The sequence below is a fragment of the Oryctolagus cuniculus genome, chromosome 10, assembly GCF_051225735.1.
Source record: "Oryctolagus cuniculus isolate XC-2025 breed Fujian yellow rabbit chromosome 10, ASM5122573v1, whole genome shotgun sequence".
Lineage (NCBI taxonomy): Eukaryota > Metazoa > Chordata > Mammalia > Lagomorpha > Leporidae > Oryctolagus > Oryctolagus cuniculus.
The window spans coordinates 122,698,413-122,723,164 of NC_142876.1; the positions used below are offsets into that span (position 1 = coordinate 122,698,413).

Here is a 24,752-nt window from a genome sequence, read left to right on the forward strand (position 1 = left end):
AAATCGAGAAACCTAGAGCTACACATCTCCCTAGCGCCTTTCAGCATCTCACACACACACCACATGGGAGGGGCAGCACCCCAGGGGCCAAAAAGGCAGAACCTGCACAGGAGACCCCCAGCAAGCACCCACCACACAGTTGGCAGGAAGCAGGCAAGGGAAGAGGCAGGGCAGGGCACAGGAGAGATGGGGACAAGATGCTCTGTGTGCCAGGCCAGGGCCAAGATGCAGAGACATGTGCCAGGACTTCCTGGGGCAAGGGCTGTGGGGGAGGGGGCTGCCAGAACACAAAGCCGCCAGGCTGACCCCCAAGGTCTGGGGCCGACTCCACAGCAGCAGGTGGAGGCTCCAGCACATTGGCTAGCACTCCCACCAATCAGCACCAGGGACCAATGGGGCAGAGCAGTGAGCCTTGCACTCCTGGAGGGTCTTCAAGGCACAGATTAAACCAAGAACACACTGGGGCCAGCAAAGCTTGTGAGAAACTCAGTGTACTTGGTCCATATGGAACAATCTGGGCAGACTGAGAAACCTGGGAAGGACCAGAGAAACAGGCCAAGAGGCCAGGGCTGGCTCCTGTCCCAGCTGGGGCTCCTGGGAGCAGAGGCCCAGGCCACGGCTGCTGGTAGGGGAGGGAAACCAGAGCAGCAGGGGTGAAGGGTGAGGAGAGGGAGGCCAGACGGGAGAAGCCGGTGGAAGGGTGTGCAGCTGAGGATGCTACGGGCATAGGGGATGAGGTCCCCCTGAACCCAACCTCACCCCCCCAACCTGAGGAAGTACAGAATATTCCAGAAATGCCTGCAACCCCACAACCCCCTCCCCCAGACCGGCACAATCTTCCAGAAATGCCTCCTGAGGCAGTGTCTGGGGATTGAGCCATTAACCTCCCCTCAGGCTCCAAGCAGGGGGCTCTACCGGGCTGGGGAAAGTCCACCGGGGAAGTGAGAACCCGCCCACGGGAGGTGAGACCCCCACCCACTGCCAGCAAGGCCAAGCGCAGGACACTGGCCGTCACAGCCGTGGCCCAGAACCGATGTGAGGGTCGGCCAGGGCACCGGCCGTAGCCCGAGGGCACCATGTCCGTGCAGTGGCCACAGCACCTGCTCCAGCCCCAGGTCCCACCGGCACACACCCCGTAACAACATCACACATTACCACCCGCCCCAACCCCCAAGGCCTCTGCCCCAGATGTAGGAGGCTCAAATCCAGCCCTGGGTCCCCTGAGAGCAGAGGAGGCCCAAGCCACTCATCCTCACCTGCAGCACCTGCTGCATCAGGCAGGACAAACGCTGGGTGTGGCTGTTGGCGCAGGGACCCACTGGACCACAGGGGCTGAGGCGGCAGCTTCTGCCCAGCCTGGGAAGCTGAGAGCAGCAGATAAAGCTGCACCTGTGCCCTCACCCAGCGCACAGCGCTGCACGTGGCTCTCGGGTGAGAAGCGGCCACTTCCACCTGTGCTAAGCACCTGACCATTGAAGCCAGGGTCCTCCAACGCCCGTGTGGGGCAGAAGCACCTAAGGAGAGAGTCAGGTGCGTGGGAGCCTCCACCTGTCGATGGAGGAAGGGGCTGAGATGTCCACCAAGTTCCTGGGAACGTCTGATGGTCACTGGAATTTAGGAACCAGTGACTCAGGCCTGCCCAGAGCTTCTCCAGTGCCCCCTGCCCGTGGCTGGCCAGGGGCCCTGAGTCTACAGACTCAGCAGGCCTGCCAGGGGCCTGGGCGCCGTGCTTCTGATGGGCTCCTGGTGATGCTGGTTCTTTTGGCTATTGCTTGCCACATGCCAAGTCCTGGGCCGATAGCTTTGCATCCATCCTGACAGTGACCCTGTGGTCACTGCTCTTGTGCCCATTTTACAGATGCGGAGACAATGGCTCAGAAAGGTTTAAGTCACTGCCTGTGGTCACACAGCTTATTAAGTCTCAGCGTGTCACTGGACCCTAACATTTAAACTTCCAAAATCCACAGGCAACGCAATGAGAGAGGAAGAGTGGGGGAGACACATGGCAAGACTCATCTCCACGTTTCGAGAAAACAAAGCCCTATGAGACGGCAACGAAGATTTACCAAGAAGCTGGAGACTCGTAGGCAGCATCGTGGCCTCCTTGTCATGCACCTGCTTAGCAATGCATCCTTAGTAACCAGGATTGCACACTGGACTGTTTCCAGACCACAGCAGAGGCAAGGACTGGGCGAGAGCTTAACAAAAGACTGGCCGATGGTAAGAGGCGCTGAGATCTGGCACGCTGGCACGGAGCGTTCCCTACACGCTGAGCACAAGGTGAGGACCAACATTCTCACCTCAGCCTGCAGGTGGCTAAGTAACTGGGGGAATGATCTTTAATAGAAACGTGTGAAAACATGTAGCTAACTGGCATAGCTGATGGACACCCACAGCTATGCAGCGTGGAGGTACTTAAAGGGATTTTACAAACCACCTCCCTGGCCAACGAGAAGTGGCTTTAGCGACAGGGTCTGCAGCTGAGGAGGACACAGACTCGCTAGGGAGGCCGAATGGCCGTAAGATTAGTTTGAGGGGTTCCCCTCAGTGGTCACTCACTCCAAGCCTACAGCAGCCAGGCAGGCAAAGAAGGACAGCAGGTAGGAGGGGACCGCAGGGAGCAGCGGGGACTGCAGTGAGCTGGAGAGCGTGGGCTTCCTCTGAGGAGTGGGCAGCCGCCCAGCCCTGCTCAGGGTGGCCCTGCAGGAAGGTGGGGCTCTGGCACCTGCATTGCACAAAAGTTTTTAAAAAAATATCTGGTGTCCATCTTTCTTTTTTTTTTTTTTTTGACAGGCAGAGTGGACAGTGAGAGAGAGAGACAGAGAGAAAGGTCTTCCTTTTTGCCATTGGTTCACCCTCCAATGGCCGCCGCAGCCGGCGCACTGCGCTGATCCGATGGCAGGAGCCAGGAGCCAGGTACTTCTCCTGGTCTCCCATGGGGTGCAGGGCCCAAGCACTTGGGCCATCCTCCACTGCACTCCCTGGCCACAGCAGAGAGCTGGCCTGGAAGAGGGGCAACTGGGACAGAATGGAGCCCCGACCGGGACTAGAACCCGGTGTGCCGGCGCCGCAAGGCAGAGAATTAGCCTAGTGAGCCGCAGCGCCGGCCCAGGTATCCATCTTTCAATGAAGGTTTATATTAAATTTCTTGGCAACTACCAGCTAATCTATTTTTTAAAACAGAAATGTTTTAAATGCCAGAGCTGGGGCATAGCGGGTAACACCACCGCCTGTGATGCTGGCATCCCACGTGGGTGCCAGTCCATGTCCCAGCTGCTCCATTTCTGACCCAGCTCCATGCTGGGAAAGCAGCATATGTTGCGGCTACTGGGCGAGTGAACCAACAGATGGAAGAACTCTCTCCCCCTCCCACCCTCCCTCCCCATTTATAACTCTGCTGTTCAGATAAATAAATCTTAAAAAAAAAAAAAAAAAAAAAAAAAAAAAAAAGAGGGCTGGGGGCTGGTGCTCCACTGCAGTGCTGGCATCTTGGTCCAGTCCAGCTGCTGCACTTCCGACCCAGCTCTCTGCTATGACCCGGGAGAGCAGTGGAAGTTGGCCCAGGTGCTTGGGCCCCTGTACCCGGGTGAGACACCTGGATGAAACTCCTGGCTCCTGGCTTCGGTCTGGCCCCTCCTGGCCTCTGCAGCCATTCACGGGGTAAACCAGCAGATCAAAGATCTCTCTGTCTCTCCCTCTCTCTCTGTAAATGTGACTTTCAGATAAACAGATTAAAATGTTGCAACACTGTGCAGGCTACCACCACATCCTTGGCTCTGGAGAAGCCGGAACCACCTCAGCCGAGCCAGGAGCACCTGCCCCACTCTGACTTCCACGGAAAGCGGGAGGGCTCCCACCAGAGGCTTCTTGCCTTCCAGCGATCATCTTAAGTTCTGGTTAGCATTTTAAATGTCCCCTGTATGAACTGAACACTTTACAGCTCCCAGTGCCTTTATTCTGTGACACACAGGATGGCCACTTGGGAAACCCCATTTAAAGGTCCCGGCTGGGCACACGGTGGCCACTGGGGCCCTCAGCTTCCCGGGGACTCCTCTCCGGGAGGCGTCAGCCTCAGTCTCTGTAGCACTGCCAGCATTTGGGGTGCCCAGCTTGGCAGGGAGACTAGGTGAAAACAGTTCCTTTTGTTACTTGCATTGCTTGGCACAATCTACAGCTACTCAAAAAAAAAAAAAAAAAAATCAATCAAGATTTCCAGCTACTACAGTCCTGTGTGCTCAAGCATCCGGCGCCATCACCTGTGTCTTGTTGATGGATAGGTCGCTTTCCAAGGGGTTGGAGAAGGGGGGTGAAATGATTTTTGGAGGTCACCTTTACTCCTGGTCACTTTTTTTTAATCAAAAACACTTTAAAAATAGCCCCACATATGCACCCCTCTTGGATGCCCCCGCATCGCACTGGTTTACCCGGTTTTGCTCCAGGAAGGCGGAGCACAGAGGCACGCTGGGGGCCGGGGGCTGGCCCCTTGAGCTCTGGCCGCCTCCGCCTCCGCCTCCTCACGCCCATTCTGACTCGGGGAGCCAACGGGGAGCTGAGCAGAGACCCTGTGCTCAGTGTGGCCGGAACTCTGACCCCCAGCAAGCACCCGGGGCTCAGCCTCAGACACGTCACACCCCGGGGGCTGCAGCGACCTTGCTCACCTCCCTGTGCGGCTGCGTTCCAGAAAGGCTGTGCAGCCCGCCCCCAGCCCCATCTACTGCCTCCCGCCCCTCCTCTGGCCTCCCTCAGCCACCCAGGCCCCTTTCTAGAATGTGCATGCGCCAGTCCTGCCTCTTCTTGTGTCCGGCCTGGGCGCTGCTGTGGCATCCCACCCACGGAGCGATTCCCCTACTCCCTCCCGAAATCCCTCTCAGGTGAACACGGACCCGGACGGCTCCGCAGGGCACCCCTGGGTCAGCCACGGCTGACTGCGCCCGTGCCCCAGGTTCTCACGGTGTTGACCACACTCTGGACAGTGGTGGAGGGGCTCAGACAACACAGCAGGGGATTTGGACACAGACTGGGTATTTCCTAGGACTTAAGTCAGCCTGTGTAAACTCCTCAGTCTTTGCAAATGGGGGGAGGGGATGCTTTTATTAACTGTGGGGAAAATTCACACTGCAAACCTCACCACCTCAGCTGTTTGTTTTAACCTTAAAGCTCAGTGGCATTAATAACAGTCATGTTGCAAAACATAAATTCTGCATCAATAAAAGTAAACTCCTTCTTTCCTTCCTACCCCAGGCTCTGCAGTGCCTTACCCATTTTAACATTAACTCTTATCATGCAAAATCAGATTAAAGAAGTGATTTTCCTAACCAATTCACAACCAATTTTCTACCATTGAGCCACATTCCAGAACCACCCTTACTGATGTTTTCTTAGCTTTTTTAAAAAAAAATATTTATTTATTTGAGAGGCAGTTTTACAGATAGAGTTGGGGAGACACAGAGAGAGCGAGTTCTTTCATCCACTGGTTCACTCCCCAAATGGCCACAACAGCCAAGGTTGGGCCAGGCCAGAGCCAGGAGCCTGGAACTCCATCCAGGTCCCCTCTATGAGCGGCAAGGGCTTAAGCACTTGGGCCATCTTCTGCTGCTTTCCCAGGTGCATTAGCAGGGAGCTGGGTCAGAAGCAGGGCAGCCCGACACTAACCAGCCTCACATGGGATGCCAGCATCAAAGCCAGCGGCTTAACCTGCTAGGCCAAAACACTAGCAGCTACCTGCTCTCTCCGGTTCTTGTCTTTCTTCCTCCTCTACTGCAGGGAAAGCTCCAGGAGAATGAGTGCCTTGTGTTCCTCCAGGGGTGACCCAGAGCAGGCACCCAACCGTGGACTCACGGCAAAGACATCAACAGCTACCATGGTGGTTGGCTTAGACCTTGAGCTTCGGATAAATACAGAGGGGAGGGAATTTTAATTCAAGGTCACAGCAGAACACACGGGCCCCTGGAGACCTGGGAAGGGTGTTAATTACATGTGCAGGTCAAGAAGGAAAGGGAGGAGAGGGAAAAGGTGCAGCAGGGAGGACGTGAAGGAGCGCACCCAGAAGCTGCTCACAGCGTCTGCATTCCAGGGCCCTGGGAGGAAAGGGCTGAACAAGGAGGTGAGAGGTGGTTAAGGGCACAGCAAGCGTGGGCTAATGCTACGCCTGCAAGAGGGCCCTGCTGCTCCACGAGGGGATGTCCTGGCGCCACCTCCTGTGTAGGGAAAGCAATGTGTTGTGTCCCCTGCAAAAACTGTATTTTCAAAATTTCAGCAACAGCTGGAGGTGACTGTCAACATGTCCCCGGCAGGGTCCTCACTGTACGCGGACCTTCTCGCAGCACAGAGGGAGCAGAAGGTGCACCTGCCACTGCCCCCAGGGTGACCAGGCCTTCCCAGCCCAGAAGAGAGGGAGGGAGACGCCCCCACGGAGCCAGCATCTGGCTCAGTCCTTGCGGTCCCCAGGGGACATCGCCAGCCAGGTGGGGGAGCCGTGACCCACAGGGGTCGGGTGGGGGTGCTGGGTATTTTTCCTTCCGGGAGGCATCACTCACGAAGGCCGTGACTCACCAGCCAGCTCTGACTGTGGCTGCACGCGCTGGGCCCCGGGGAGACCTGACTCGCTCCACGCCATCTGGAGGTTGCTCAAAGAGGTTGAAGTCTCTCAGCAGCTCCAGGCAAGCAGAAGTGGGCTGGGCGTGGGATTTTCTGATGTCACTGACGGAGACACCGCCCTGTGGAAACGGCTCCCTGCGCGTGACACGCACCTGCCAGGGTAGGGAGGCCTTTGTTGAGAACGGACTGGCTGTTGCTGATCCTCTTAGGGCAACTACACCAAGTGCAGCAGGGAAATTCAGTTCTGCTCAGCTGGGATTTAGGAGGACGACATGTGGAAGGGAACTCAGAAACCAACTGCTGGGGCCGGCAAGCCATAAGGGCACCGGTTCAAGACCCCGCTGCTCCTCTTCTGATCCCGCTTCCTGCTAATGGCCTGAGAAAGCAGTGGAAGATGGCCCAGTGCTTAGGGCCCTGCACCAATGTAGGAGACTCAGACATAGCTCCAGGCTCCTGGATTCGGCCATCCCCAACCCCAGCCATTGTGGCCATTTGGGAAGTGAATTAGCGGATATTAGATTTCTCTCTGTTGCTCTTTCTTTCTCTCTCTGTGCCTTTCAAATAAATAAATAAATCTTGACAAAGAGAGAGAAATACACCAATTGCCATAGCCCCAGGCATTCATTACACAAATAAGGCAATGGACGGACCCAGGTGAAGTCTGTGGAAACTGACATTTGTGGGGTCTTCAGAAGGATCATGGGAAATGTAGAGAAGGGAGAAACTATGCATGGCTTTCCAAATTTATTATTATTTATTATGTGTCTTTTAATTCCAGTTTCCAACTAGATTCAGCCCCATAGGCAGAGGTCCTCAAGGGCCAGCTGCCACTCAGTGGGGGGGGCTTGTACCCAAGAGCTTTCTAAAGTTGCTCAATGGACAGACAGCACCGCAGGGACACTGCACACACCGCAGGAGGTTTGAAGTACGTGCACTTGAGTCTCGCTCACGGACAAATGCATCTCCTCACAGAGTCTGCATTTTTGTGCTAAGAACCCTCACTGTCCACTGACAGCTGTCTTGTGCTACACTCCTCCTCGCTGTATCACACATCCACGGAGCAGCGCTGCCCACCCTGCTCTCGGGCCCCAGCCCCCAGCCTCAGGAACCAGTGTTTTCCTCCTGCATCTCTGCTTCACCTTGTCACCTTCCACACGTGAGTGAGAGGCTGCAGATTCGTCACTTCTGTGCTTGGCCCACTTCGCTCCACGTAACGACTTCCATCCATTTCCCCACAAATGGCAAGGCATCCTCCTTTTTTGCTGCTAAATGGTACTCCACGGGGAGTCCACACTGCACGTCCTGTGAAGAATCTCTAAAGAGACGGAGCTGACCCAGGGGGCTGCTGATACAGGAAGTGCTGATGAGTGCAGAGCTGGGGGCGGAGGGCAGGAGGGCGGGCAGGCTCGGTCAGGAAGGAGCCCTGGAAGAAAGCAGGCTTGGTCAGGGCCTTGAGGAAGGAGACACCTGCTGTGCAGCTGTGGAGCTGGCAACAGGCAGGCTCAAGGCAGACACAAGGCTGATGCACACCGACCTGCAGAGCAACCATGTAAAGGGGCACTGCTCCCAGAGGCACAGCCCTGCGCAGCCCTGGCCTCCTCCTGGTGTGCAGGCACACCCGTCACAGCAACTCCGGGAGAAGGGATGTCCTGATTTGTAGCTCCCTGCACAGTCAACCGCTAGGACAGCTCCATGTTACACAGGTCACGAAGTTCCTAGAAGTTTAACAGTCGGCTCTGGCGAGCGGGCCCTCCTGGTTGGTAAGGATTCTGCTCGTGGTACCTGTAGACCAGCTGCCCTCTAGTGAGTATTTAGGGTCCAGGGTGAGGGACACGGGGAGGGCACATCACCTCCTTCTTCCTCACGTGAAGTCCTGGCCATTTTACAGCTGAGAAAACTGACAGAGAAGGAAAATCCTCTCTCGCTGAAACGCACGCTCTTCGCTCCGACGCCTCTGCTCTGCTCTGCACTGCAGACGTGAGCATTCTCACTGTCACTAGCTGCGAGTCGGCCCTTCAGATCCAGAGTGCTCTCTGACCCACCCCGCAAACCCACCCGCCACGCGCCTTCCCCGCGGGCCCCAGGTCCACCTTCGGAGATCAGTGGCGGCGACAGCACTTACCCAACGTTGCAAGTACAGCTGATGGAGGCTTTCAAACCCTTCAGCGCTAACAAAAGCTTAAGGAAATAAACATCTATAAAATGTGCACATGACTTACGTGTACAGATTTCCAACCGAGAAAACACCAGCACGGGGCCGGATGAAAAGGCGAATCTCAACTCCAGACTGCTTGCCGCCAAGTCCTTCAGGTCCCCCGAAGCAGACCCTGCGCTAGCATCCCATATGGACACTGGTTCAGGTCCCGGCTGCTCCTCTTCCCATCCAGCTCTCTGCTATGACCTGGGAAAGCAGCAGAAGATAACCCAGGTGCTTGGGCCCCTGCACCCACGTGGGAGACTCAAAGGAAGTTCCTGGCTCCTGGCTTTGGATCAGCCCAGTTCCAGCCTTTGCAGCCATTTGAGAAGTGAACCAGCGGATGGAAGATCTCTCTCTCTCTAGCTCTCCCTCTATCTGTAACTTGGCCTCTCAAATAAATAAATCTTAAGGAAAGGAAAAGGAAAAGGAAAAGGAAAAGGAAAAGGAAAAGGAAAGGAAAGGAAAGGAAAGAATTGCACAGTGCTGAGAATGGCGAGGTGAGGATGACAAGTGCAGAAAAGCAGTTGGGTCCAGGACGAGTCACGCCTGCTCACAGCACAGCCAGCAGGCACCCCAGCCCCACGCCACGCTGCTCTCCTCGGCAGTGCTCTCTCCGTGTACCAGAAAGGCCATCAGTGGCAGGGCCAGGCTGCCACCGTCTTTGCCACAGGACTGGGGACACCCTGTCTCCCAGAAGCCATACTTAGTCTCTGGCAGAGACTCAAGTCCCAGCAAGACCTGGGACCCCAGATCTACCCTGGGCCAGTCATGCTGGCCAAAGGCAGCAGGGCCCCAGCTTCCCACATGACTGACGTAGGGCAGAGAGAAGGAAGAGAACAGACGTGGGGGTGGGGCTGTGGGAAACGCCCTCCCTGGATGCCCACTTCCTGTTTCTGTAAGTGCGACACGGATGAATGACAGACGCTGATGTGACGGGACGAGCAGCCCAGCACCCCAGCACCCACACGTGGCCAGGGCCTTCGCAGGACACTGCACAGGGGCGAGCAAGCGTCACAGGAGACGCACAGGCAAGCACAGGCTGCCTCTGAAACAAACTCACCAGCAGCCGCCAACCGTCTCCCGCGGCGAGGACCACGCAGCCGCCCAGGGCCAGGGGGCGGGGGCCTCCTCGCCACTCTCCAGCCATCACCCCACTCCCCTGCCTTGTGTAGAGTCTGCATTAAAGGCCAACCCTAGCCACTGTGGAGGACGCGCACACGTGCAGCGGCTCAGGCCTCCCCTGGGGCAGCCTGGGCAATTCCATGGGTGTCTTCATGAAGCTTGCCGTGTCACCCAGCTGCACTCCCCATCAGTGGCATTGTCACTCTCTGGCTGTCATCAGTCACCAAGTGTCGGCCGCAAGCCACGGGCACGCCAAGAGCTGGCTCACCCAGAGCCCTTTGTGGTTTAAAGGCTTGGACCAAAGCAGACGTGGCTCATGAGCTGCATGTTGGGGGGCCAGGAGCTCTGCCAGGAGACAGCCGGCACCTGGCCTGTGCCATCCCTGGGGTTCGGAGAAGAGGCAGGGCAGGGGCACGCCCAGAATCAGCTCTGCAACCCTCGGCGCAGACGGCGGTGTGACTCGGCCAAGTGAGTTGAGCGAATTCGGTTCCATCCCACAAACACTAGAGCTGCGCTTTTCCAGGGCAGAGTTTCCAGCCACGAAGAACAGCCAGCAGTAACAGGAGCCAACTGCCTCACTTACACGAGGCTGGGAGAGGCAGGACCAGGGGCCGCTAACCTGGCGGTTAAACAGCAGGGGGAAGATCGGTCATCATCCTTGAGACCGCCACGGAGGGACCACCATGATTTCAAGATGGCTGCCACCCTCCAGCTACAACACCTTCACTCCAGGGGAGCTGGGATTTGCCCACGCAGTCTTTTCCATGATTCCTCCCAACCCTTTCTCTTCTGTCTCCCGGAGGAGAAGGAAATCGCATGGCCACTCCCAGACCCACAAGCCGACAGAGATCAGGAGGTGGCAGGTGCGTGAGATCCAGCATGGTCCATTCCCCAGGCCGGAGCCCCCTTCCTGACACGTGATGACGTAGGTACCAGGCCCGCAACACACAGTGTCTTCTCCGCAGCGCCCACCGCAGCTCTGCCGGACACGGAGGTGGATTCTCAGCAGGAAACCCAGCGTCCGCCCAGCAGGCCTCATCCCCAGCGCCCCGCTTTAGTTCCTCAGCAGGCCGGGGGCGGCGAGGACTGAGCCAGACTTCAAGTTCTAAAATTGGCTGCCGCAGAACTCCCATCCCACCTGCTCACCTGGCAGTGGCTTCAGCACCTTCCCCAAGGGCAGATGAGGCCTGCCTTCCCTCCTTCTCCACCCAGGCACACAGGACTTCCAACGCTAGATCTGAGGTCAGCGCAGCTGCCCGCCCCACCCCCGCTTCTCTTCTGTGTTCCTTGGCAGAACATGGTCACCGCGCTGTGCAGAGGCCAAAGCCGGCAGGTGCAGAACCGACCTGCCCAGCCATCGTGCGAGTGTGCCACCCGGTCTCTCACACCAGCTGGGCCCTCAAAGCTTTTGCCATGAGGAGCGAGGTAACCCACCCGCAGGCCCCCAGGCAGATGCCGAATCTGAACAAAATGAATGCCTGTGTCTGTAAGGTGTGGTAGAGACCCACAGGAAGCCAGAACTGAGCTAACTTGCGAACCACGAAGAAATGAGCTCGCCAGAATGCACCAGCATTTTCTGTTGCTACAACAAGACACCAAGGCTGGGGATCGCATGGAGAGGGTTTTCCGCCTCACTGTTCCTGAGGTCTGGAAGCATGGTGCTGGCGTCCACTGGGCTCCCAGTGAGAAACGGAGGGGCCCCCGGCTGCATGCAGAAGGCACCAGGCACCCATGGGTGGACTCAATGGCAGGACGCAGTCCCGTGAGAAATGCATGACTCCCTCCCACAGCCTGAGAGCCTCATGAAGACCCCAGCCCCCACACCGCCACTCGGAGGAACTCAGGTGGGGACAAGCAGAGTGGCGGAGCCATGGCATCTTCTGTCGCAGCACCGAGGGAGAAGTGGAGGCCCACTGGGGAGCGGGAGGGGAAGAGATGGAGACACACACAGAGGAAGGGGCTCTGAGGGGGGGAGGATCTCGGGGGACTGGGACAGTCACAGGAGATGGAAGGCGGCAGAGCTGGCGGCTGGGCGGCCCTGTGGGTCCGTGAGACCGTGCTTGGGTACAGTGGCACCCAGCTGTGAGGCCCCGGGCAGGAGGGATGGCGGTCAGTTCTGCTGGAGCAGTCAGGTCCACACCCCAGCGCCCTCCCTGCCTACTCTCATGCTTGCTCTGGGCCCCTGTGCACCCGCCCCAGGGGCCCTAGAGCCAAGTGCCCCAGCTATTCAGATTAGCTGAGGGATGAGAAGTCTGTGCCCGCCTCCCCTGTCCTCACCCTCCCTTCCCCCAGGGAGCTGAACACCAAGCCTGCAGGACTCCTGCTGGTCTCGCTCTTGGTGGCATCTGCTGTCACCATTCCCGGTGCCAGGGGAAGCCCTGAATCTCTGGAAGGGGTTCAGTCCCCACTGCCTGTGGTGCACCTGCAGCCAGCGCAGCCCCTGCGACTTCACTGCTTTTCTTCAGAGCCTTTGTTGGGGTTCCTGGAAGTCAGTGATAGACACTGACAGCTGTCAATCAAAAACCCACACAGCCCTGCCTGTGCTGTGGACTTGCTGCTGGGAGGGAGTCCCCCCAGCCCAGGGCTGCTTGTGTCCAGGTACGGCCTGGTGGTCTTTCTCATGGGAGGAAGGTGGGAGAAGTTGCAGAGGACACAAGCCTTACAAAACCGCCAAGGTGAGGCCACACTTTCTGCCCCACTTGTGGCTACAGAGAATCAGAGCCATCAGGGCTGGAAGGGCCCGAATCGCTCCAAGGATAAAAGCCGCTGAGTGACAGGGAGCAGCAGGCTGGAATGCAGGAGGAGAAAAGAAAAAAGCTAATACGAGTAACATGAGGGGCTGGCTTCCTATAGCTGGCATGGTCTACCGAACGCGAGAGCATGACACAGAAAGAGCCTAACTCACCGACCTCACGGGAAGCAGGTCGGGGCAACACCAGCCTCCCCGCACAGCACCGAGCAGGCCGGTTCCCGCAGCGCACTCCAACAGGAAGTCCTGCCTGAGAGCAGAGAAATGGAGAAACACCGGCAACAGAGGACACAGAAGAAGATGAGGCCTTGGGGGGCCTCACCCCCTAGGGACCCCGACTCCCCAGGGACTTACGTGGGAACTCACAAGCCAGTGGCTGCAGCGAAAAGGCGGCATGTCGGGGTCTCAGACTCAGACGTCTGCGTACGGAACCAGGTGCTCCCCCAGGAGTGCTCCTTCCACGCTGTTCTTCCTGTCCCACTGCGAGCAGTCTCTCCCTGTGCCTTTCTGGGCCTGCCTGGAAAGTCCACAGTTTTCCTCCATGACTGGGACATTTTCAACTTTGAAGAAGAAGAAAAAAAAAAAAAAAGAGCTAGAGGCCGGCGCCACAGCTCAATAGGCTAATCCTCCACCTAGCGGCCGGCACCCCGGGTTCTAGTCCTGGTCAGGGCGCCAGATTCTGTCCCGGTTGCCCCTCTTCCAGGCCAGCTCTCTGCTGTGGCCCGGGAGGGCAGTGGAGGATGGCCCAAGTGCTTGGGCCCTGCACCCCATGGGAGACCAGGAGAAGCACCTGGCTCCTGCCTTTGGATCTGCGCGGTGCGCTGGCCGCAGTGCACCAGCAGTGGCGGCCATTGGAGGGTGAACCAACGGCAAAAAGGAAGACCTTTCTCTCTGTCTCGCTCTCTCACTATCCACTCTGCCTGTCAAAAATAAAAATAAAAATAAAAATAAAAAAATAAAAATAAATAAAAAAGCTGGAGGCCCAGTGTTCTTCAAGCAGTGGGCACCAGCAGCATCTGTGCCCATGTCAGCAAGGGCTAGCACCATCCCATCAGCCACCAGCGCCTCAGGGCTGTCACCCTCCTGAAAGAGGCCTGGCAAGAGGGCATCCCAAGCAGCCCGAGGCCATTTCAAAGCTGGTGAAACTCCTGCACTGTTGAGCCCGAGGGGAGCTTGCTGGCTGCATGCTGCAGACCACGCAGCAACACCAAATGTGCCTCTGACACAACCAGAAAATGTTACTGGTGATGTTTTCATTATTTGTGTCCACTCTTACTGATCCTTTCACGGTTATTCTTGATGGACTGGCTGCATGATGCGTCCCAGGCTCTGGCTCTACACTGGATACTGGGGATAGAGCAGTGCACAGACGGAAATAGTCCCATCTTCATGGAAAATAAAGGAAAGTGGCAGGAAAGTGATGTGGAAAATTACTGAATTCCCACAGGAATGAACACAGGCCGCAGGGCTGGCTTCAGACCGCAGCAGGTGCCTGAGGCCTCCTCCCCATCCCTCGGCCACCTGAAATCACTTTGTTGTTTTAAAATCCAGTGCTGTACTTACTTGGAATCATACATAGCAATTAAAGCAAGGATTACCATAATCTTCTCCAGAGTTTAAGGCCCCCCACTGGTCCTAACAAAACAGAGAGGGTAGAACAGAGTTCGCTTTTAATAAGAGCTATTCCAAATGATTTTACTGCAATAAAAATCGGCTGATGTAACTTTTCTTAAGGAATATTCAGAAATCTTAGTAAACATGGAATCTATTCTTGAAGCATGTTAAAATGGAAGCTTGTGAGGTGGGTGTTAACCACTAGGTTAACCCACCCACAGGCCTCCAGGTTAACACCCAGGTTAAGATGCACACATCCTGGGGCCAGTGCTGTGGCGTAGTGGGTTAAGGCCAACACCTGCAGTGCTGGCATCCCATATAGGCACTGGTTCAAGTCCCAGCTGCTCCACTTCTGATCCAGCTCTCTACTATGCCCTGGCAAAGCAGTGGAAGATGGCCCAAGTCCTTGGGCCCCTGCACCCACGAGGGAGACCTAGAGGAAGGAAGCTCCTTGCTCCTGGCTTTGGACTGGCCCAGCTCCAGCCATTATGGCCATTTGGGGAGTGAACTCTTGGATGGAAGACCTCTCTCTGCTTCTGCCTCTGCCTCTCTATAAATCCGGCTTTCAAATAAAGAAATCAAAGAAAGAAAAAAAAAGATACACACATCCCACATCAGAGGACCTGGGTTCAATTCCTGGCTCCAGCTTCTGACTCCAGCTCCCTACAAATGCAGACCCCTGGGAGACAGTGGTGATGTAGTAGTTGGGCTCCTACCATCCACATGGGAGATGTGGATTGCGTTCCCGGCTCCTGGCCCAGCCTGGCCCAGCCCCAGCTATTGCAGGCATGTGCAGAAAGCAACAGTGCATGGGAGTGCCTTCTCGAGATCTCTCACGCGCTCTCCCCCCACCCCTCACCCGTCTTGAAGCTTGCGAGTCCCCAGAAGGCAGGAAGACACAGGAAAGAGCAGCATTATGCTGGAGATCTCCGCACAGGACGTGTTGTGTCTTCAAGGCTGTAGATGCAGGCGACTGTTTGTTCTTGGGAAGTGCTGTGCGCGTCAGGTAATGCGGAAAATTGTAAATGTAAAATCACGAGGGGACTGGGAAAGGCCAAAACTTTTCCCCAAAACTCATTTTTTGCTTAATAACGTCAGATTCCAGGACAGCCCCACGCCTTCTGTGTTCGTTTCCTATGGGATGATCCAGCTCAACTGATCAGCATCAGGGCTGAACTGGAAATTCAGTACATGTGCACATGCCCCAGCCACGTGCTGCCGCGGAAGCGTTGCTGTGGTTACAGGGCGTGGCTGGCAGCCTGGCTTTAATCCAGAGACCCTTCACAAGCAAGGACTGATGCCCCAGGCCAGCACAGCCGAGGACTCCCACAGGCAGCGCTGGTCTCACTGCCTTGACGATTTTCTCTCAGCACTAAGCGGCCCTAGGAGAAGGACTCACAGTCCCTTTCCCTCGACTGAAGCGTAATCACCGGCTGCATCCAACGGGCAGCGTGCCTTCAACTGGGGTGTGTCCCACCAGGAACCAATATGCAAGGCAGAGCAGGCCATCTCTCTGCAGGAGAGAGACGGGAGCCTGCCAGAAGGGCCAGGGCCAGGGGACAGGTAAGGACTCCAGGAAGCAGAAGGGAGGTGCGATGCAGCCCCCTCCTTCCCTGGCCTGGTGTCTTGGACAGCAGGCACTCACCATGTACCCAGCCATTGGCGTCCACCACTCCCACCAATGCCAGTGCCCTCCGGGTATGGCTGCTTGCCAACTCCAGACTCACCCACCCTGGAGTGGCAAGGGCTATCATTAACGACTCGGCTGCTATTAACATGAACATAAGATACAGCATTGTGTTTAAGTTCCCATCACATTGTGCAGTGAGTAAATTCTCAGCAAATGTTTACATTGATAAAGAAAATAATTTGATCAGCACACACCAAACACATGTATCAAACTTATCACACTGCACTATATAAACATGGACAAAGTAATAGCAGTTAAATAAATAAGTAAACATCTACATAGCTTCCCATGTACCAGCACTATTCAAAGGACTTTACAGCATGACTTCATTCAGTGAGCCCACACCGCACCTCTGAGAGGGAGGCACTGTTAAAGAAATGAGAACAGCAAACAGGCAGGTGAATCAACTTGCAAAATGTTGCACAGCTCGTGCAGTGTGGAGCTGAGATCTCCAGCCTAGAGAATCACAAACTATGTAATGGTGATTGGCAGCAAATGGGCAGCGGACACACTGCTGAGAAAGGCTGACAACTCAAAGACAAGACGAAGACTTGGAAAAACTTAGCACTGACAGCCATGAATCAATAACATGAAATCAAAGAGGGGTAGAGACACAGACCTCCTCACACTCAGGAAATCTACTGTAAAATGTAATGCTGCTGCTGTAGCTTGGATCTTCATCTTAAATGGATAGATGTGTACTTGTGTTGTTTCCAAGCTTGCAGTCAATTTTAGAAGCAGACAAGGTACAAATTAAAAATAAATGCCTACATACATATTGGATGAGAACCACCTGGTTTGATAGCAGCTTGCAAGAAGCAGACTTAGGGTTTTAGTTGACTGCAAGTTTATTTTGAATCAGCAGAGGGAGGGGGCATTCAAAAAAGGAATTTGATCTTGGAGACATACCAATGGGAGCAAAGCCTCCTAAACAAGGGGACTGTGGGGGTTCCTCGTCCTTGGACCAACCTCGAGTGTGTGGGTCCCAGCACTGCCCCCGAGCACAGATGCTGACAAACTGGGGTGTGTCCCAAAGAAGACAACACTGATGAGAAAGGATATTAGAACCTGTCCCGCAGGAATGGTTAAATGGAGAGAGCAAGGGAGTGGGAGGGACTAGGATCTGGGGAAGGAGCAGAGTAAGCCACAGGTGCTCTCGGTAGGGCTCCAGGGGATGCAACCTAGAGCCCAAAGAAGGAAAAGTGATTCCAGCCCAACAGGAAGAAACACTTCCTAGCAAAAGTCAAACAGCTACACGCAAATCACTACACACTGGAGACCAGGTCATGATAGGTCATTAGTGGCTAGGGCAAACAAAACTCCTTAGCAGGCGTGCAAGGCCCCACGTGCTTTCCTCTCCAGAATCCAGGTGTTGCACGCCCTCTGTCTCTTGACGCAGCGCTCTGCCTTTCCTTGGTCCTTCCTCCATTAGCTGCTCTGGCCCACCACAGGCTACTGGCACTCACTCAGCACAGTGTTAATCCTTACTCATTATCCCGACCTCTGATAATCTGCATCAGGCCAATCCCCATTTGGGGCCTCTCAGAGCACTGTATGTCTTCACTCCTGGGTTTGCATTTTTTATTGTTTGCCACACACACAAAGACACAGACACATTAGCACAGAAATTCCAAGGAAACATCCATCATGTCTTGTTCACTGCTGAATTCCCAGAATCAGCAGTGAATGGGCGGGTAGACAGGTAGATGGGTGGTGGTTGGGTGGATGGACAGTTGGTTGGATGGATGATGGATGGATGAGTGTGTGAATGGGTGGGTAGACAGGTAGATGGGTGGTGGTTGGTTGGATGGACAGTTGGTTGGATGGATGATGGATGGATGAGTGTGTGAATGGGTGGGTAGACAGGTAGATGGGTGGTTGGTTGGTTGGATGGACAGTTGGTTGGATGGATGATGGATGGATGAGTGTGTGAATGGGTGGGTAGACAGGTAGATGGGTGGTGGTTGGTTGGATGGACAGTTGGTTGGATGGATGATGGATGGATGAGTGTGTGAATGGGTGGGTAGAGAGGTAGATGGGTGGTGGTTGGTTGGATGGACAGTTGGTTGGATGGATAATGGATGGATGAGTGTGTGAATGGGTGGGTAGACAGGTAGATGGGTGGTTGGTTGGTTGGATGGACAGTTGGTTGGATGGATGATGGATGGATGAGTGTGTGAATGGGTGGGTAGACAGGTAGATGGGTGATTGGTTGGTTGGATGGACAGTTGGTTGGATGGATGATGGATGGATGAGTGTGAATGGGTGGGTAGACAGGTAGATGGGTGGTTGGTTGGTTGGACAGATACGTGGGTGGACAAATAGAGGGATGGATAGTGGACAGATGTGTGGGGAGCAACCCGGACTGGACTGAGTTACTGGAATTAAGACTTATTCTATGCATCTGCTCTCCCACAATATGGCGCTGGGAGAGGAGAAAACAGCTTCTACGCAGCTGCCTCTTGCCAACTTGAGTGATGACCTCCAGGAGCTGATCCTGCTCCTGATTGGAGGAGAGCAGCGTACTCGGCGTGTGGGCAGCCGAGTTGGGATTGGTGGAGGAGGACTATAAAGGAGGAGAGAGAGAACATGCACCAGGAACATCTAAGAGGAACATCTGAGGAACACCTGTGCAGCCCCCGAGAGAGCCGGCCGGCGGTGTGCCACTCCCCCGCGGAAGTGGGGAAAGTGGCCAGGGGGAACCGCCCTTCCACGGAGGTGGAAGGGACAGTAGCCAACCCGGGAGGAATCAGCGGCAAACCCGGGGAGGGCCAAGCAGACCAAAGAACAGCGCAGGGTCCTGTGTCGTTCCTCCACGAAGAGGGGGAGCGACACAGATGGGTTGATGGATAGAAGCAAGGAGGATGAATTGATGATAGATGTAAGAATGGGTGGATGGATGGATGGATGGATGGATAATGGGTAAGTGAATGGGTAGCTGGATGGGTGGGGGACGGATGGACAGCTGCTTGAATGGGTGTGTGAGTGGCAGAGGATGAATGGATGGATGGGTAGGTGACTGGGTGGGTGAATGGGTAGATAGATAAGTAGGTAGATGGATATATGGGTGAATAGATGGAGGATGGATAATATGTGAACAGAAAGTGGACTACATAAAAGTTTATAATAATTTTTTCATCAAAATACATCAAACACAGAGAGCCACATGAATGGATTAAATTTTCATGACCCTTCAAATTCTGAGATTATTTGTCAACTTAGTGTTTTTGATTCTTGCTTCAACATTATTTGAAGATATCTGGAAATGTATGCAGTGTCCCCAAAGGCATTCAAAACTTATTCCTGATTTCTGGCTCTAATCCCATCTCAGCTGGTCTCCGTGGATCCTTGAAGCCACCACCATGGCGGCTGCTGCTAACTGGAGTCCTGAGGCAGAAACTGTTTCAATGTCTAGTGCCGGCACTGCCCAGGACTCTGTGGCTTCCCAGGCAGGCAGAAGACTGCCTTTCTACATCACTGGAGGCCCTGTTCCAGGGTTGTAAAGCGGATGCGCACAGCTGAGACCACATCAGAGGTTAATGGAATAGTCCCCATCAAGTCAGAGAGCACAGCAGCCAAAAATAAATGAATAAATAAATAAATAAATAAATAAAATAAGAGACACTGGTCCAGGAAGCTGACTCAAGCCTAAAAACCAAGGATTTTGGTTCAACCCACTTGCCAATAAACAAGGCCAGGTTTTTCTTTCTACCAGATCAACCTTCTTTCATTTTTTTAACAGTTAATTTTCTTTTTTTTAACTTTTATTTAACAAATATACATTTTTAAAGTACAACTTTTGGATTACAGTGGCTTTTGCCCCCATAACCTCCCTCCCACCTGCAAACCATCCTATCTCCTGTTCCCTCTCCCATCCCATTCTTTTTTTTTTTTATCTTTTATTTAATGAATATAGATTTCCAAAGTACAGCTTATGGACTACATTGGCTTCCCCCCACCCCCGATGACTTCCCTCCCACCCGCAACCCTCCCCTTTCCCGCTCTCTCTCCCATTCCATTCATATCAAGATTCATTTTCAATTTTCTATATATACAGAAGATCAGTTTAGTATACATTAAGTAAAGATTTCAACAGTTTGCACCCCCATAGAAACACAAAGTGAAAAATACTGTAGGAATACTCATTATAGCATTAAATCTCAATGTACAGCACATTAAGGACAGAGATCCTACATGAGGAGTAAGTGCACAGTGACTCCTGTTGTTGACTTTACCAATTGACACTCCTGTCTATGGCATCAGTAATCTCCCTATGCTCCAGTCATGAGTTTCCAAGGCTATGGAAGCCTTTTGAGTTCTCCAACTCTTATCTTATTTAGCCAAGGTCATAGTCAAAGTGGAAGTTCTCTCCTCCCTTCCGAGAAAGGTACCTCCTTCTTTGAAGACCTGTTCTTTCCACTGGGATCTCACTCACAGAGATCTTTCATTTAGGTTTTGGGTTTTTTTTGTTTGTTTTTTTTTTGTTTGGTTTTTTTTTTTTTTTTGCCTTTTTTTTTTTTTTTTTTTTTTTGCCAGAGTGTCTTGGCTTTCCATGCCTGAAATACTCTCATGGGCTTTTCAGCCAGATCCGAATGCCTTTAGGGCTGATTCTGAGGCCAGAGTGCTGTTCAGGACATCTGCCATTCTATGAGTCTGCTGTGTATCTCGCTTCCCATGTTGGATCGCTCTCCCCTTTATTTATTTTATCAGTTAGTATTAGCAGGCACTAGACTTGTTTATGTGATCCCTTTGAATCTTAGTCCTTTCATTATGATCAATTGTGAACAGAAATTGATCACTTGGACTAGTGAGATGGCACTGGTGCATGCCACCTTGATGGGATTGAATTGGAATCCCCTGGTATGTTCTAACTCTACCATTTGGGGCAAGTCAGCTTGAGCATGTCCCAAATTGTACATCTCTTCCCTCTCTTATTCCCACTCTTATATTTAACAGGGATCACATTTCAGTTAAATTTTAACACTTAAGAATAACTGTGTATTAATTACAGAATTAAACCAGTAGTATTAAGTAGAACAGACAAAAAACTACTAAGAGGGATAATGTATTAAGTTGTTCATTAACAGTCACGGCTATGCTGATCAAGTCACCGTTTCTCATAGTGTCCATTTCACTTCCACAGGTTTCCTTTTTGGTATTCAGTCAGTTGTCACCGATCAGGGAGAACATATGATATTTGTCCCTTTGGGACTGGCTTATTTCACTCAGCATGATGTGTTCCAGATTCCTCCATTTTGTTGCAAATGACTGGATTTCATTGTTTTTTACTGCGGTATAGTATTCTAAAGAGTACATATCCCATAATTTCTTTATCCAGTCTACCGTTGATGGGCATTTAGGTTGGTTCCAGGTCTTGGCTATTGTGAATTGTGCTGCAATAAACATTAGGGTGCAGACCGCTTTTTTGTTTGCCAATTTAAATTCCTTTGGGTAAATTCCAAGGAGTGGGATCCCATCCCATTCTTAAGATTTATTTTTAATTATCTTTATATATGGAAGATCAACTTAGTATATACTAAGTAAAAATTTCAAGAGAGCATCCACACAGACACACAAAATATAAAGTACTGTTTGAATACTAGTTTTACCATTAATTCACATAGTATAACACATTAAAGACAGAGATCCTACACGGGGAATAAGTGCACAGTGACTCCTGTTGTTGATTTAACAATTGACACTCTTATTTATGACATCAGTAATCACCTGAGGCTCTTGTCATGAGCTGCCAAGACTATGGAAGCCTCTTGAGTTCACAAACTCCAACCTTATTTAGACAAGGCCATAGTCAAAGTGGACATTCTCTCTTCCCTTCAGAGAAAGGTACCTCCTTCTTAGATGGCTCATTCTTTCCACTGCGATCTCACTCACAGAGATCTTTCATTTAGGTCATTTTTTGCCACAGTGCCTTGGCTTTCATGCCTGAGAAATTCTCATGGGCTTTTTAGCCAGATCCGAATGTTTTAAGGGCTGATTCTGAGGCCAGAGTGCTTCAACCTTCTTTCTTTGAGATCAACATTCTCCTGTGAAGTTATTCCTGAGAAAGCACCTCCATAAGGGCTGCCCAACATTCATCCAGCACATGCAGAAATGCCAAACCTGAGTAGTGATCAACCTTACTGTAGGGTCAGCTGGAAATCCCTGCTACAGAGCCATGACTACCTACCCACCTAGGGAACACCAACCCAAAAGACACCCCATGTGGGCTCCATAGCAAGCATGCACAAAAGGAAACGATGCTCCACAAGTCCCACTCTCTTCCAACGCCAACTCACCTCCATTGTCCATTCTTCTCTGACCCCTCACTGGCATTGCCTGATTTTTGTCCCCAAAGACAGAAGGCAGGAAGGCAGGGTAAGGGCCCATCTGCCCCAGGTCCACGCCTCCCCATCCCCTGTTCTGCTATACATCCCAGCGAGGCCTGCAGGCTGTGCTTTTGAGGTATGTACTCCTGCTTGCATTTTCCTGGGTTCGGCTCTTGCTGGCAAGAGATTAAAAGAGCAGGGAGAGAGAGAACACAGGGTGTTTCTTTCAAGCATCTGTGGCATTGACTACAATTCCCTGATGGCCTGTTGTTCACGTCAGAAGCAATGCCATGGCTCTCACTTCCTCGGGTGACCCCAGCTCCTGGGCTAAGGCTGCTCAGTCTCCTCCCCTTGTCCTTCCAACCTTGCAGTGGCCCGGGCTCCCCACTACCTCGATCTCTGGTTGCCTCACTCTCTCCTGCTTGGAATCTTAGTCCTCCTATCACATTTGCATCCAACTGTCCCCATAAAACTCCCTCTATCTTCAACATTCAAGTGATTTCTATCTCCTGCCAAACCATGGCTAGTGTCAATCCCCAAGGAAAGGAATCATCACTCTTCACACCATAATTGTTCACATCATTACTAATCATGACTTTAACTTATATTTTGTCTCTGACTCAAAACATGGAAAAAGCATCTCAAATAATAAATGTTCTTGGTCCTTGTGAGTTTTCGGTTAACATTAGAAGGTAAGTTTGTGGCTTTATTTTTAACCATATGCTAGGGTGCATCATTCTAAAATCCTTTTGCCTCCCCTGACCCAAACTGACTCTTGAAAGAGACTAGAAGAGCCTCACAATTGTCTCTCCACTTTTGTACCCTCAATAATCTGTCTTCCACACAGCAGCCAGAATGAGACTCTGTTTAATCGTAGACAAAGCCTGCACCTGCAGCATCAGCATCCCATCGGTACCAGTTCAAGTCCCAACTAATTCTGATCCAGCTCCCTGCTGATGGCCTGGGAAAGCAGTGGAAGAAGTTCCTGGAGGAACTTCTGGCTTCAGGTCAGTTCCGCCTCAGCCAATGCAACCATTTGGAGAGTGAACCAGTGGATGGAAGACCCCTCCCTCTATCTGTAAGTCTGCCTCTCAAATGATCTTTTAAAAAATAATGCAGATCTGATCACATCACTCCCCTGCTCATAGCCCTCAACATGGTTCCTATTAGGCTTGAATGCAATCCAAGAGCTCACTACATTGCATTTGGCCTCATCTGCCTCCAAATCTCCTGCCTCTGCCCATCCTGGGTCCATGGGGTCCTTTCTGGTCATCACAGCCCCAGCTCATTTTGACTTGGGGACTGCATGGTGCTGTTTCCTCTGCCCCCAGTACTTGTTGTGGCAGCCTACCCTTGTTATTCAAGTCCAATGTACATGAGTTCCCTACCCCCTCAATCACACCCAACCTCTTCACCCCGCTCCATGGCTTCATGGCAGCACCAGTTAACAAAAATGGGCTCGTTTGTTTCTTTATTTGCTTGTGTGAGAGCACAACTAGCTCACCTTACTCCCCTACTGAGTCTTGAGTTTAGAAAACTCAAGACATGGAGACATTTGCTAAGTAAATGACCTAATCCTCATTTCTCCAATGACAGAACAAAGCCCACTCAAGTGCAGTGACACAGGTACGATCTGTTGCCATAACTGTAGGTCATACCTCTGCTATGCAGCCCCCAACTCACCTAGCCTCAACTGCTGTGTGGCCAAGAATTTACACACACTGGACAAGAGACCGCCTTCCCTCAGACTTCCCGTAGCACAGTGGTTTAATAACACAAATGCCTCTGAGCATTCTGCCTCTTCACGACAAGTAAAAACAACTCTTATTAATTGCACCTTGAATTTCTTCATGAAAATACTCATTTCTTAAATATGATTTTTCCTGGTTCAAGATTCTCATATAAATGAATAGATGTTTATATCTACATCGAGATCATTAAATAATATCTCCTTCTCACGTCAATTGGCTCTTGAACTTCTACCTAGCTGAAAGAGCCATCACAGTGCTGTGTTTTGTGTTTCCCTAGAGGCCTGCATGATTCTTGTTATAATTTGACATTAAAAATAAAGAACAACCCAGCAGGTCCAGGAGTCCTACCCACTTCAGTTGCAATTCGAGCACATGCCTGGAATCTGAAAGGTCTACAAGAGCTCCTAGCACATTCTTTGGGGAGCGGAAACTGAAGAGATCAACCATATCCATGCCAGTGGCCAGGCTGCCCAAGCACGGAGCTGTCACTCTGCATCTGTATAGGCAGGAGGAGGGGTCTGGACGTGGACTTCAAGACCAAGTGCACTCCCAGAACTGAAATCTGAAGACATCCCTCTGGGCAGCCAGCAGAATATGTCTAAGACAATCATCTTCCCCAGTCTGAAAATTAGGACACACAAGCATATAAGGGGATGTTTCTTTTTCTATTGTTTTGGATGTATGGATCTACGTGCATGTGCAGGAA

General features: G+C 52.6%; 3 long non-coding RNA genes across 7 annotated transcripts in view; 1 reads left to right on the top strand and 2 right to left on the bottom strand.

Moving 5' to 3' along the window:
- Positions 1 to 1,379, bottom strand: part of LOC149124464 (uncharacterized) — a 206,294-nt gene extending 204,915 nt beyond the window's left edge. For 2 of the 3 annotated variants that reach the window (XR_016214475.1, XR_016214474.1), the window contains exon 1: positions 1,257 to 1,379. This is a non-coding gene — a long non-coding RNA (uncharacterized LOC149124464). The remainder of the gene's footprint in view (positions 1 to 1,256) is intronic. The other variant, XR_016214476.1, reaches the window with a different exon arrangement.
- LOC149124466 (uncharacterized) lies at positions 379 to 7,507 on the top strand. 3 transcript variants are annotated; one of them, XR_016214482.1, is made up of 3 exons: positions 379 to 625; positions 1,968 to 2,280; positions 3,756 to 4,169. It is a non-coding gene; the product is annotated as an uncharacterized LOC149124466 (long non-coding RNA). The 3 variants fall into 3 exon arrangements; XR_016214481.1 differs by lacking the exons at positions 379 to 625; positions 3,756 to 4,169 and adding exons at positions 1,409 to 1,530; positions 7,376 to 7,507; XR_016214480.1 differs by lacking the exon at positions 379 to 625 and adding an exon at positions 1,409 to 1,530.
- Positions 7,508 to 7,880: 373 nt separating this feature from the next.
- LOC149124467 (uncharacterized) overlaps positions 7,881 to 24,752 on the bottom strand; it is a 90,165-nt gene continuing 73,293 nt past the window's right edge. Inside the window, exons 2-3 of the long non-coding RNA XR_016214477.1 lie at positions 8,817 to 8,998; positions 7,881 to 8,020 (exon numbers count right to left, since the gene is read on the bottom strand). This is a non-coding gene — a long non-coding RNA (uncharacterized LOC149124467). The remainder of the gene's footprint in view (positions 8,021 to 8,816; positions 8,999 to 24,752) is intronic.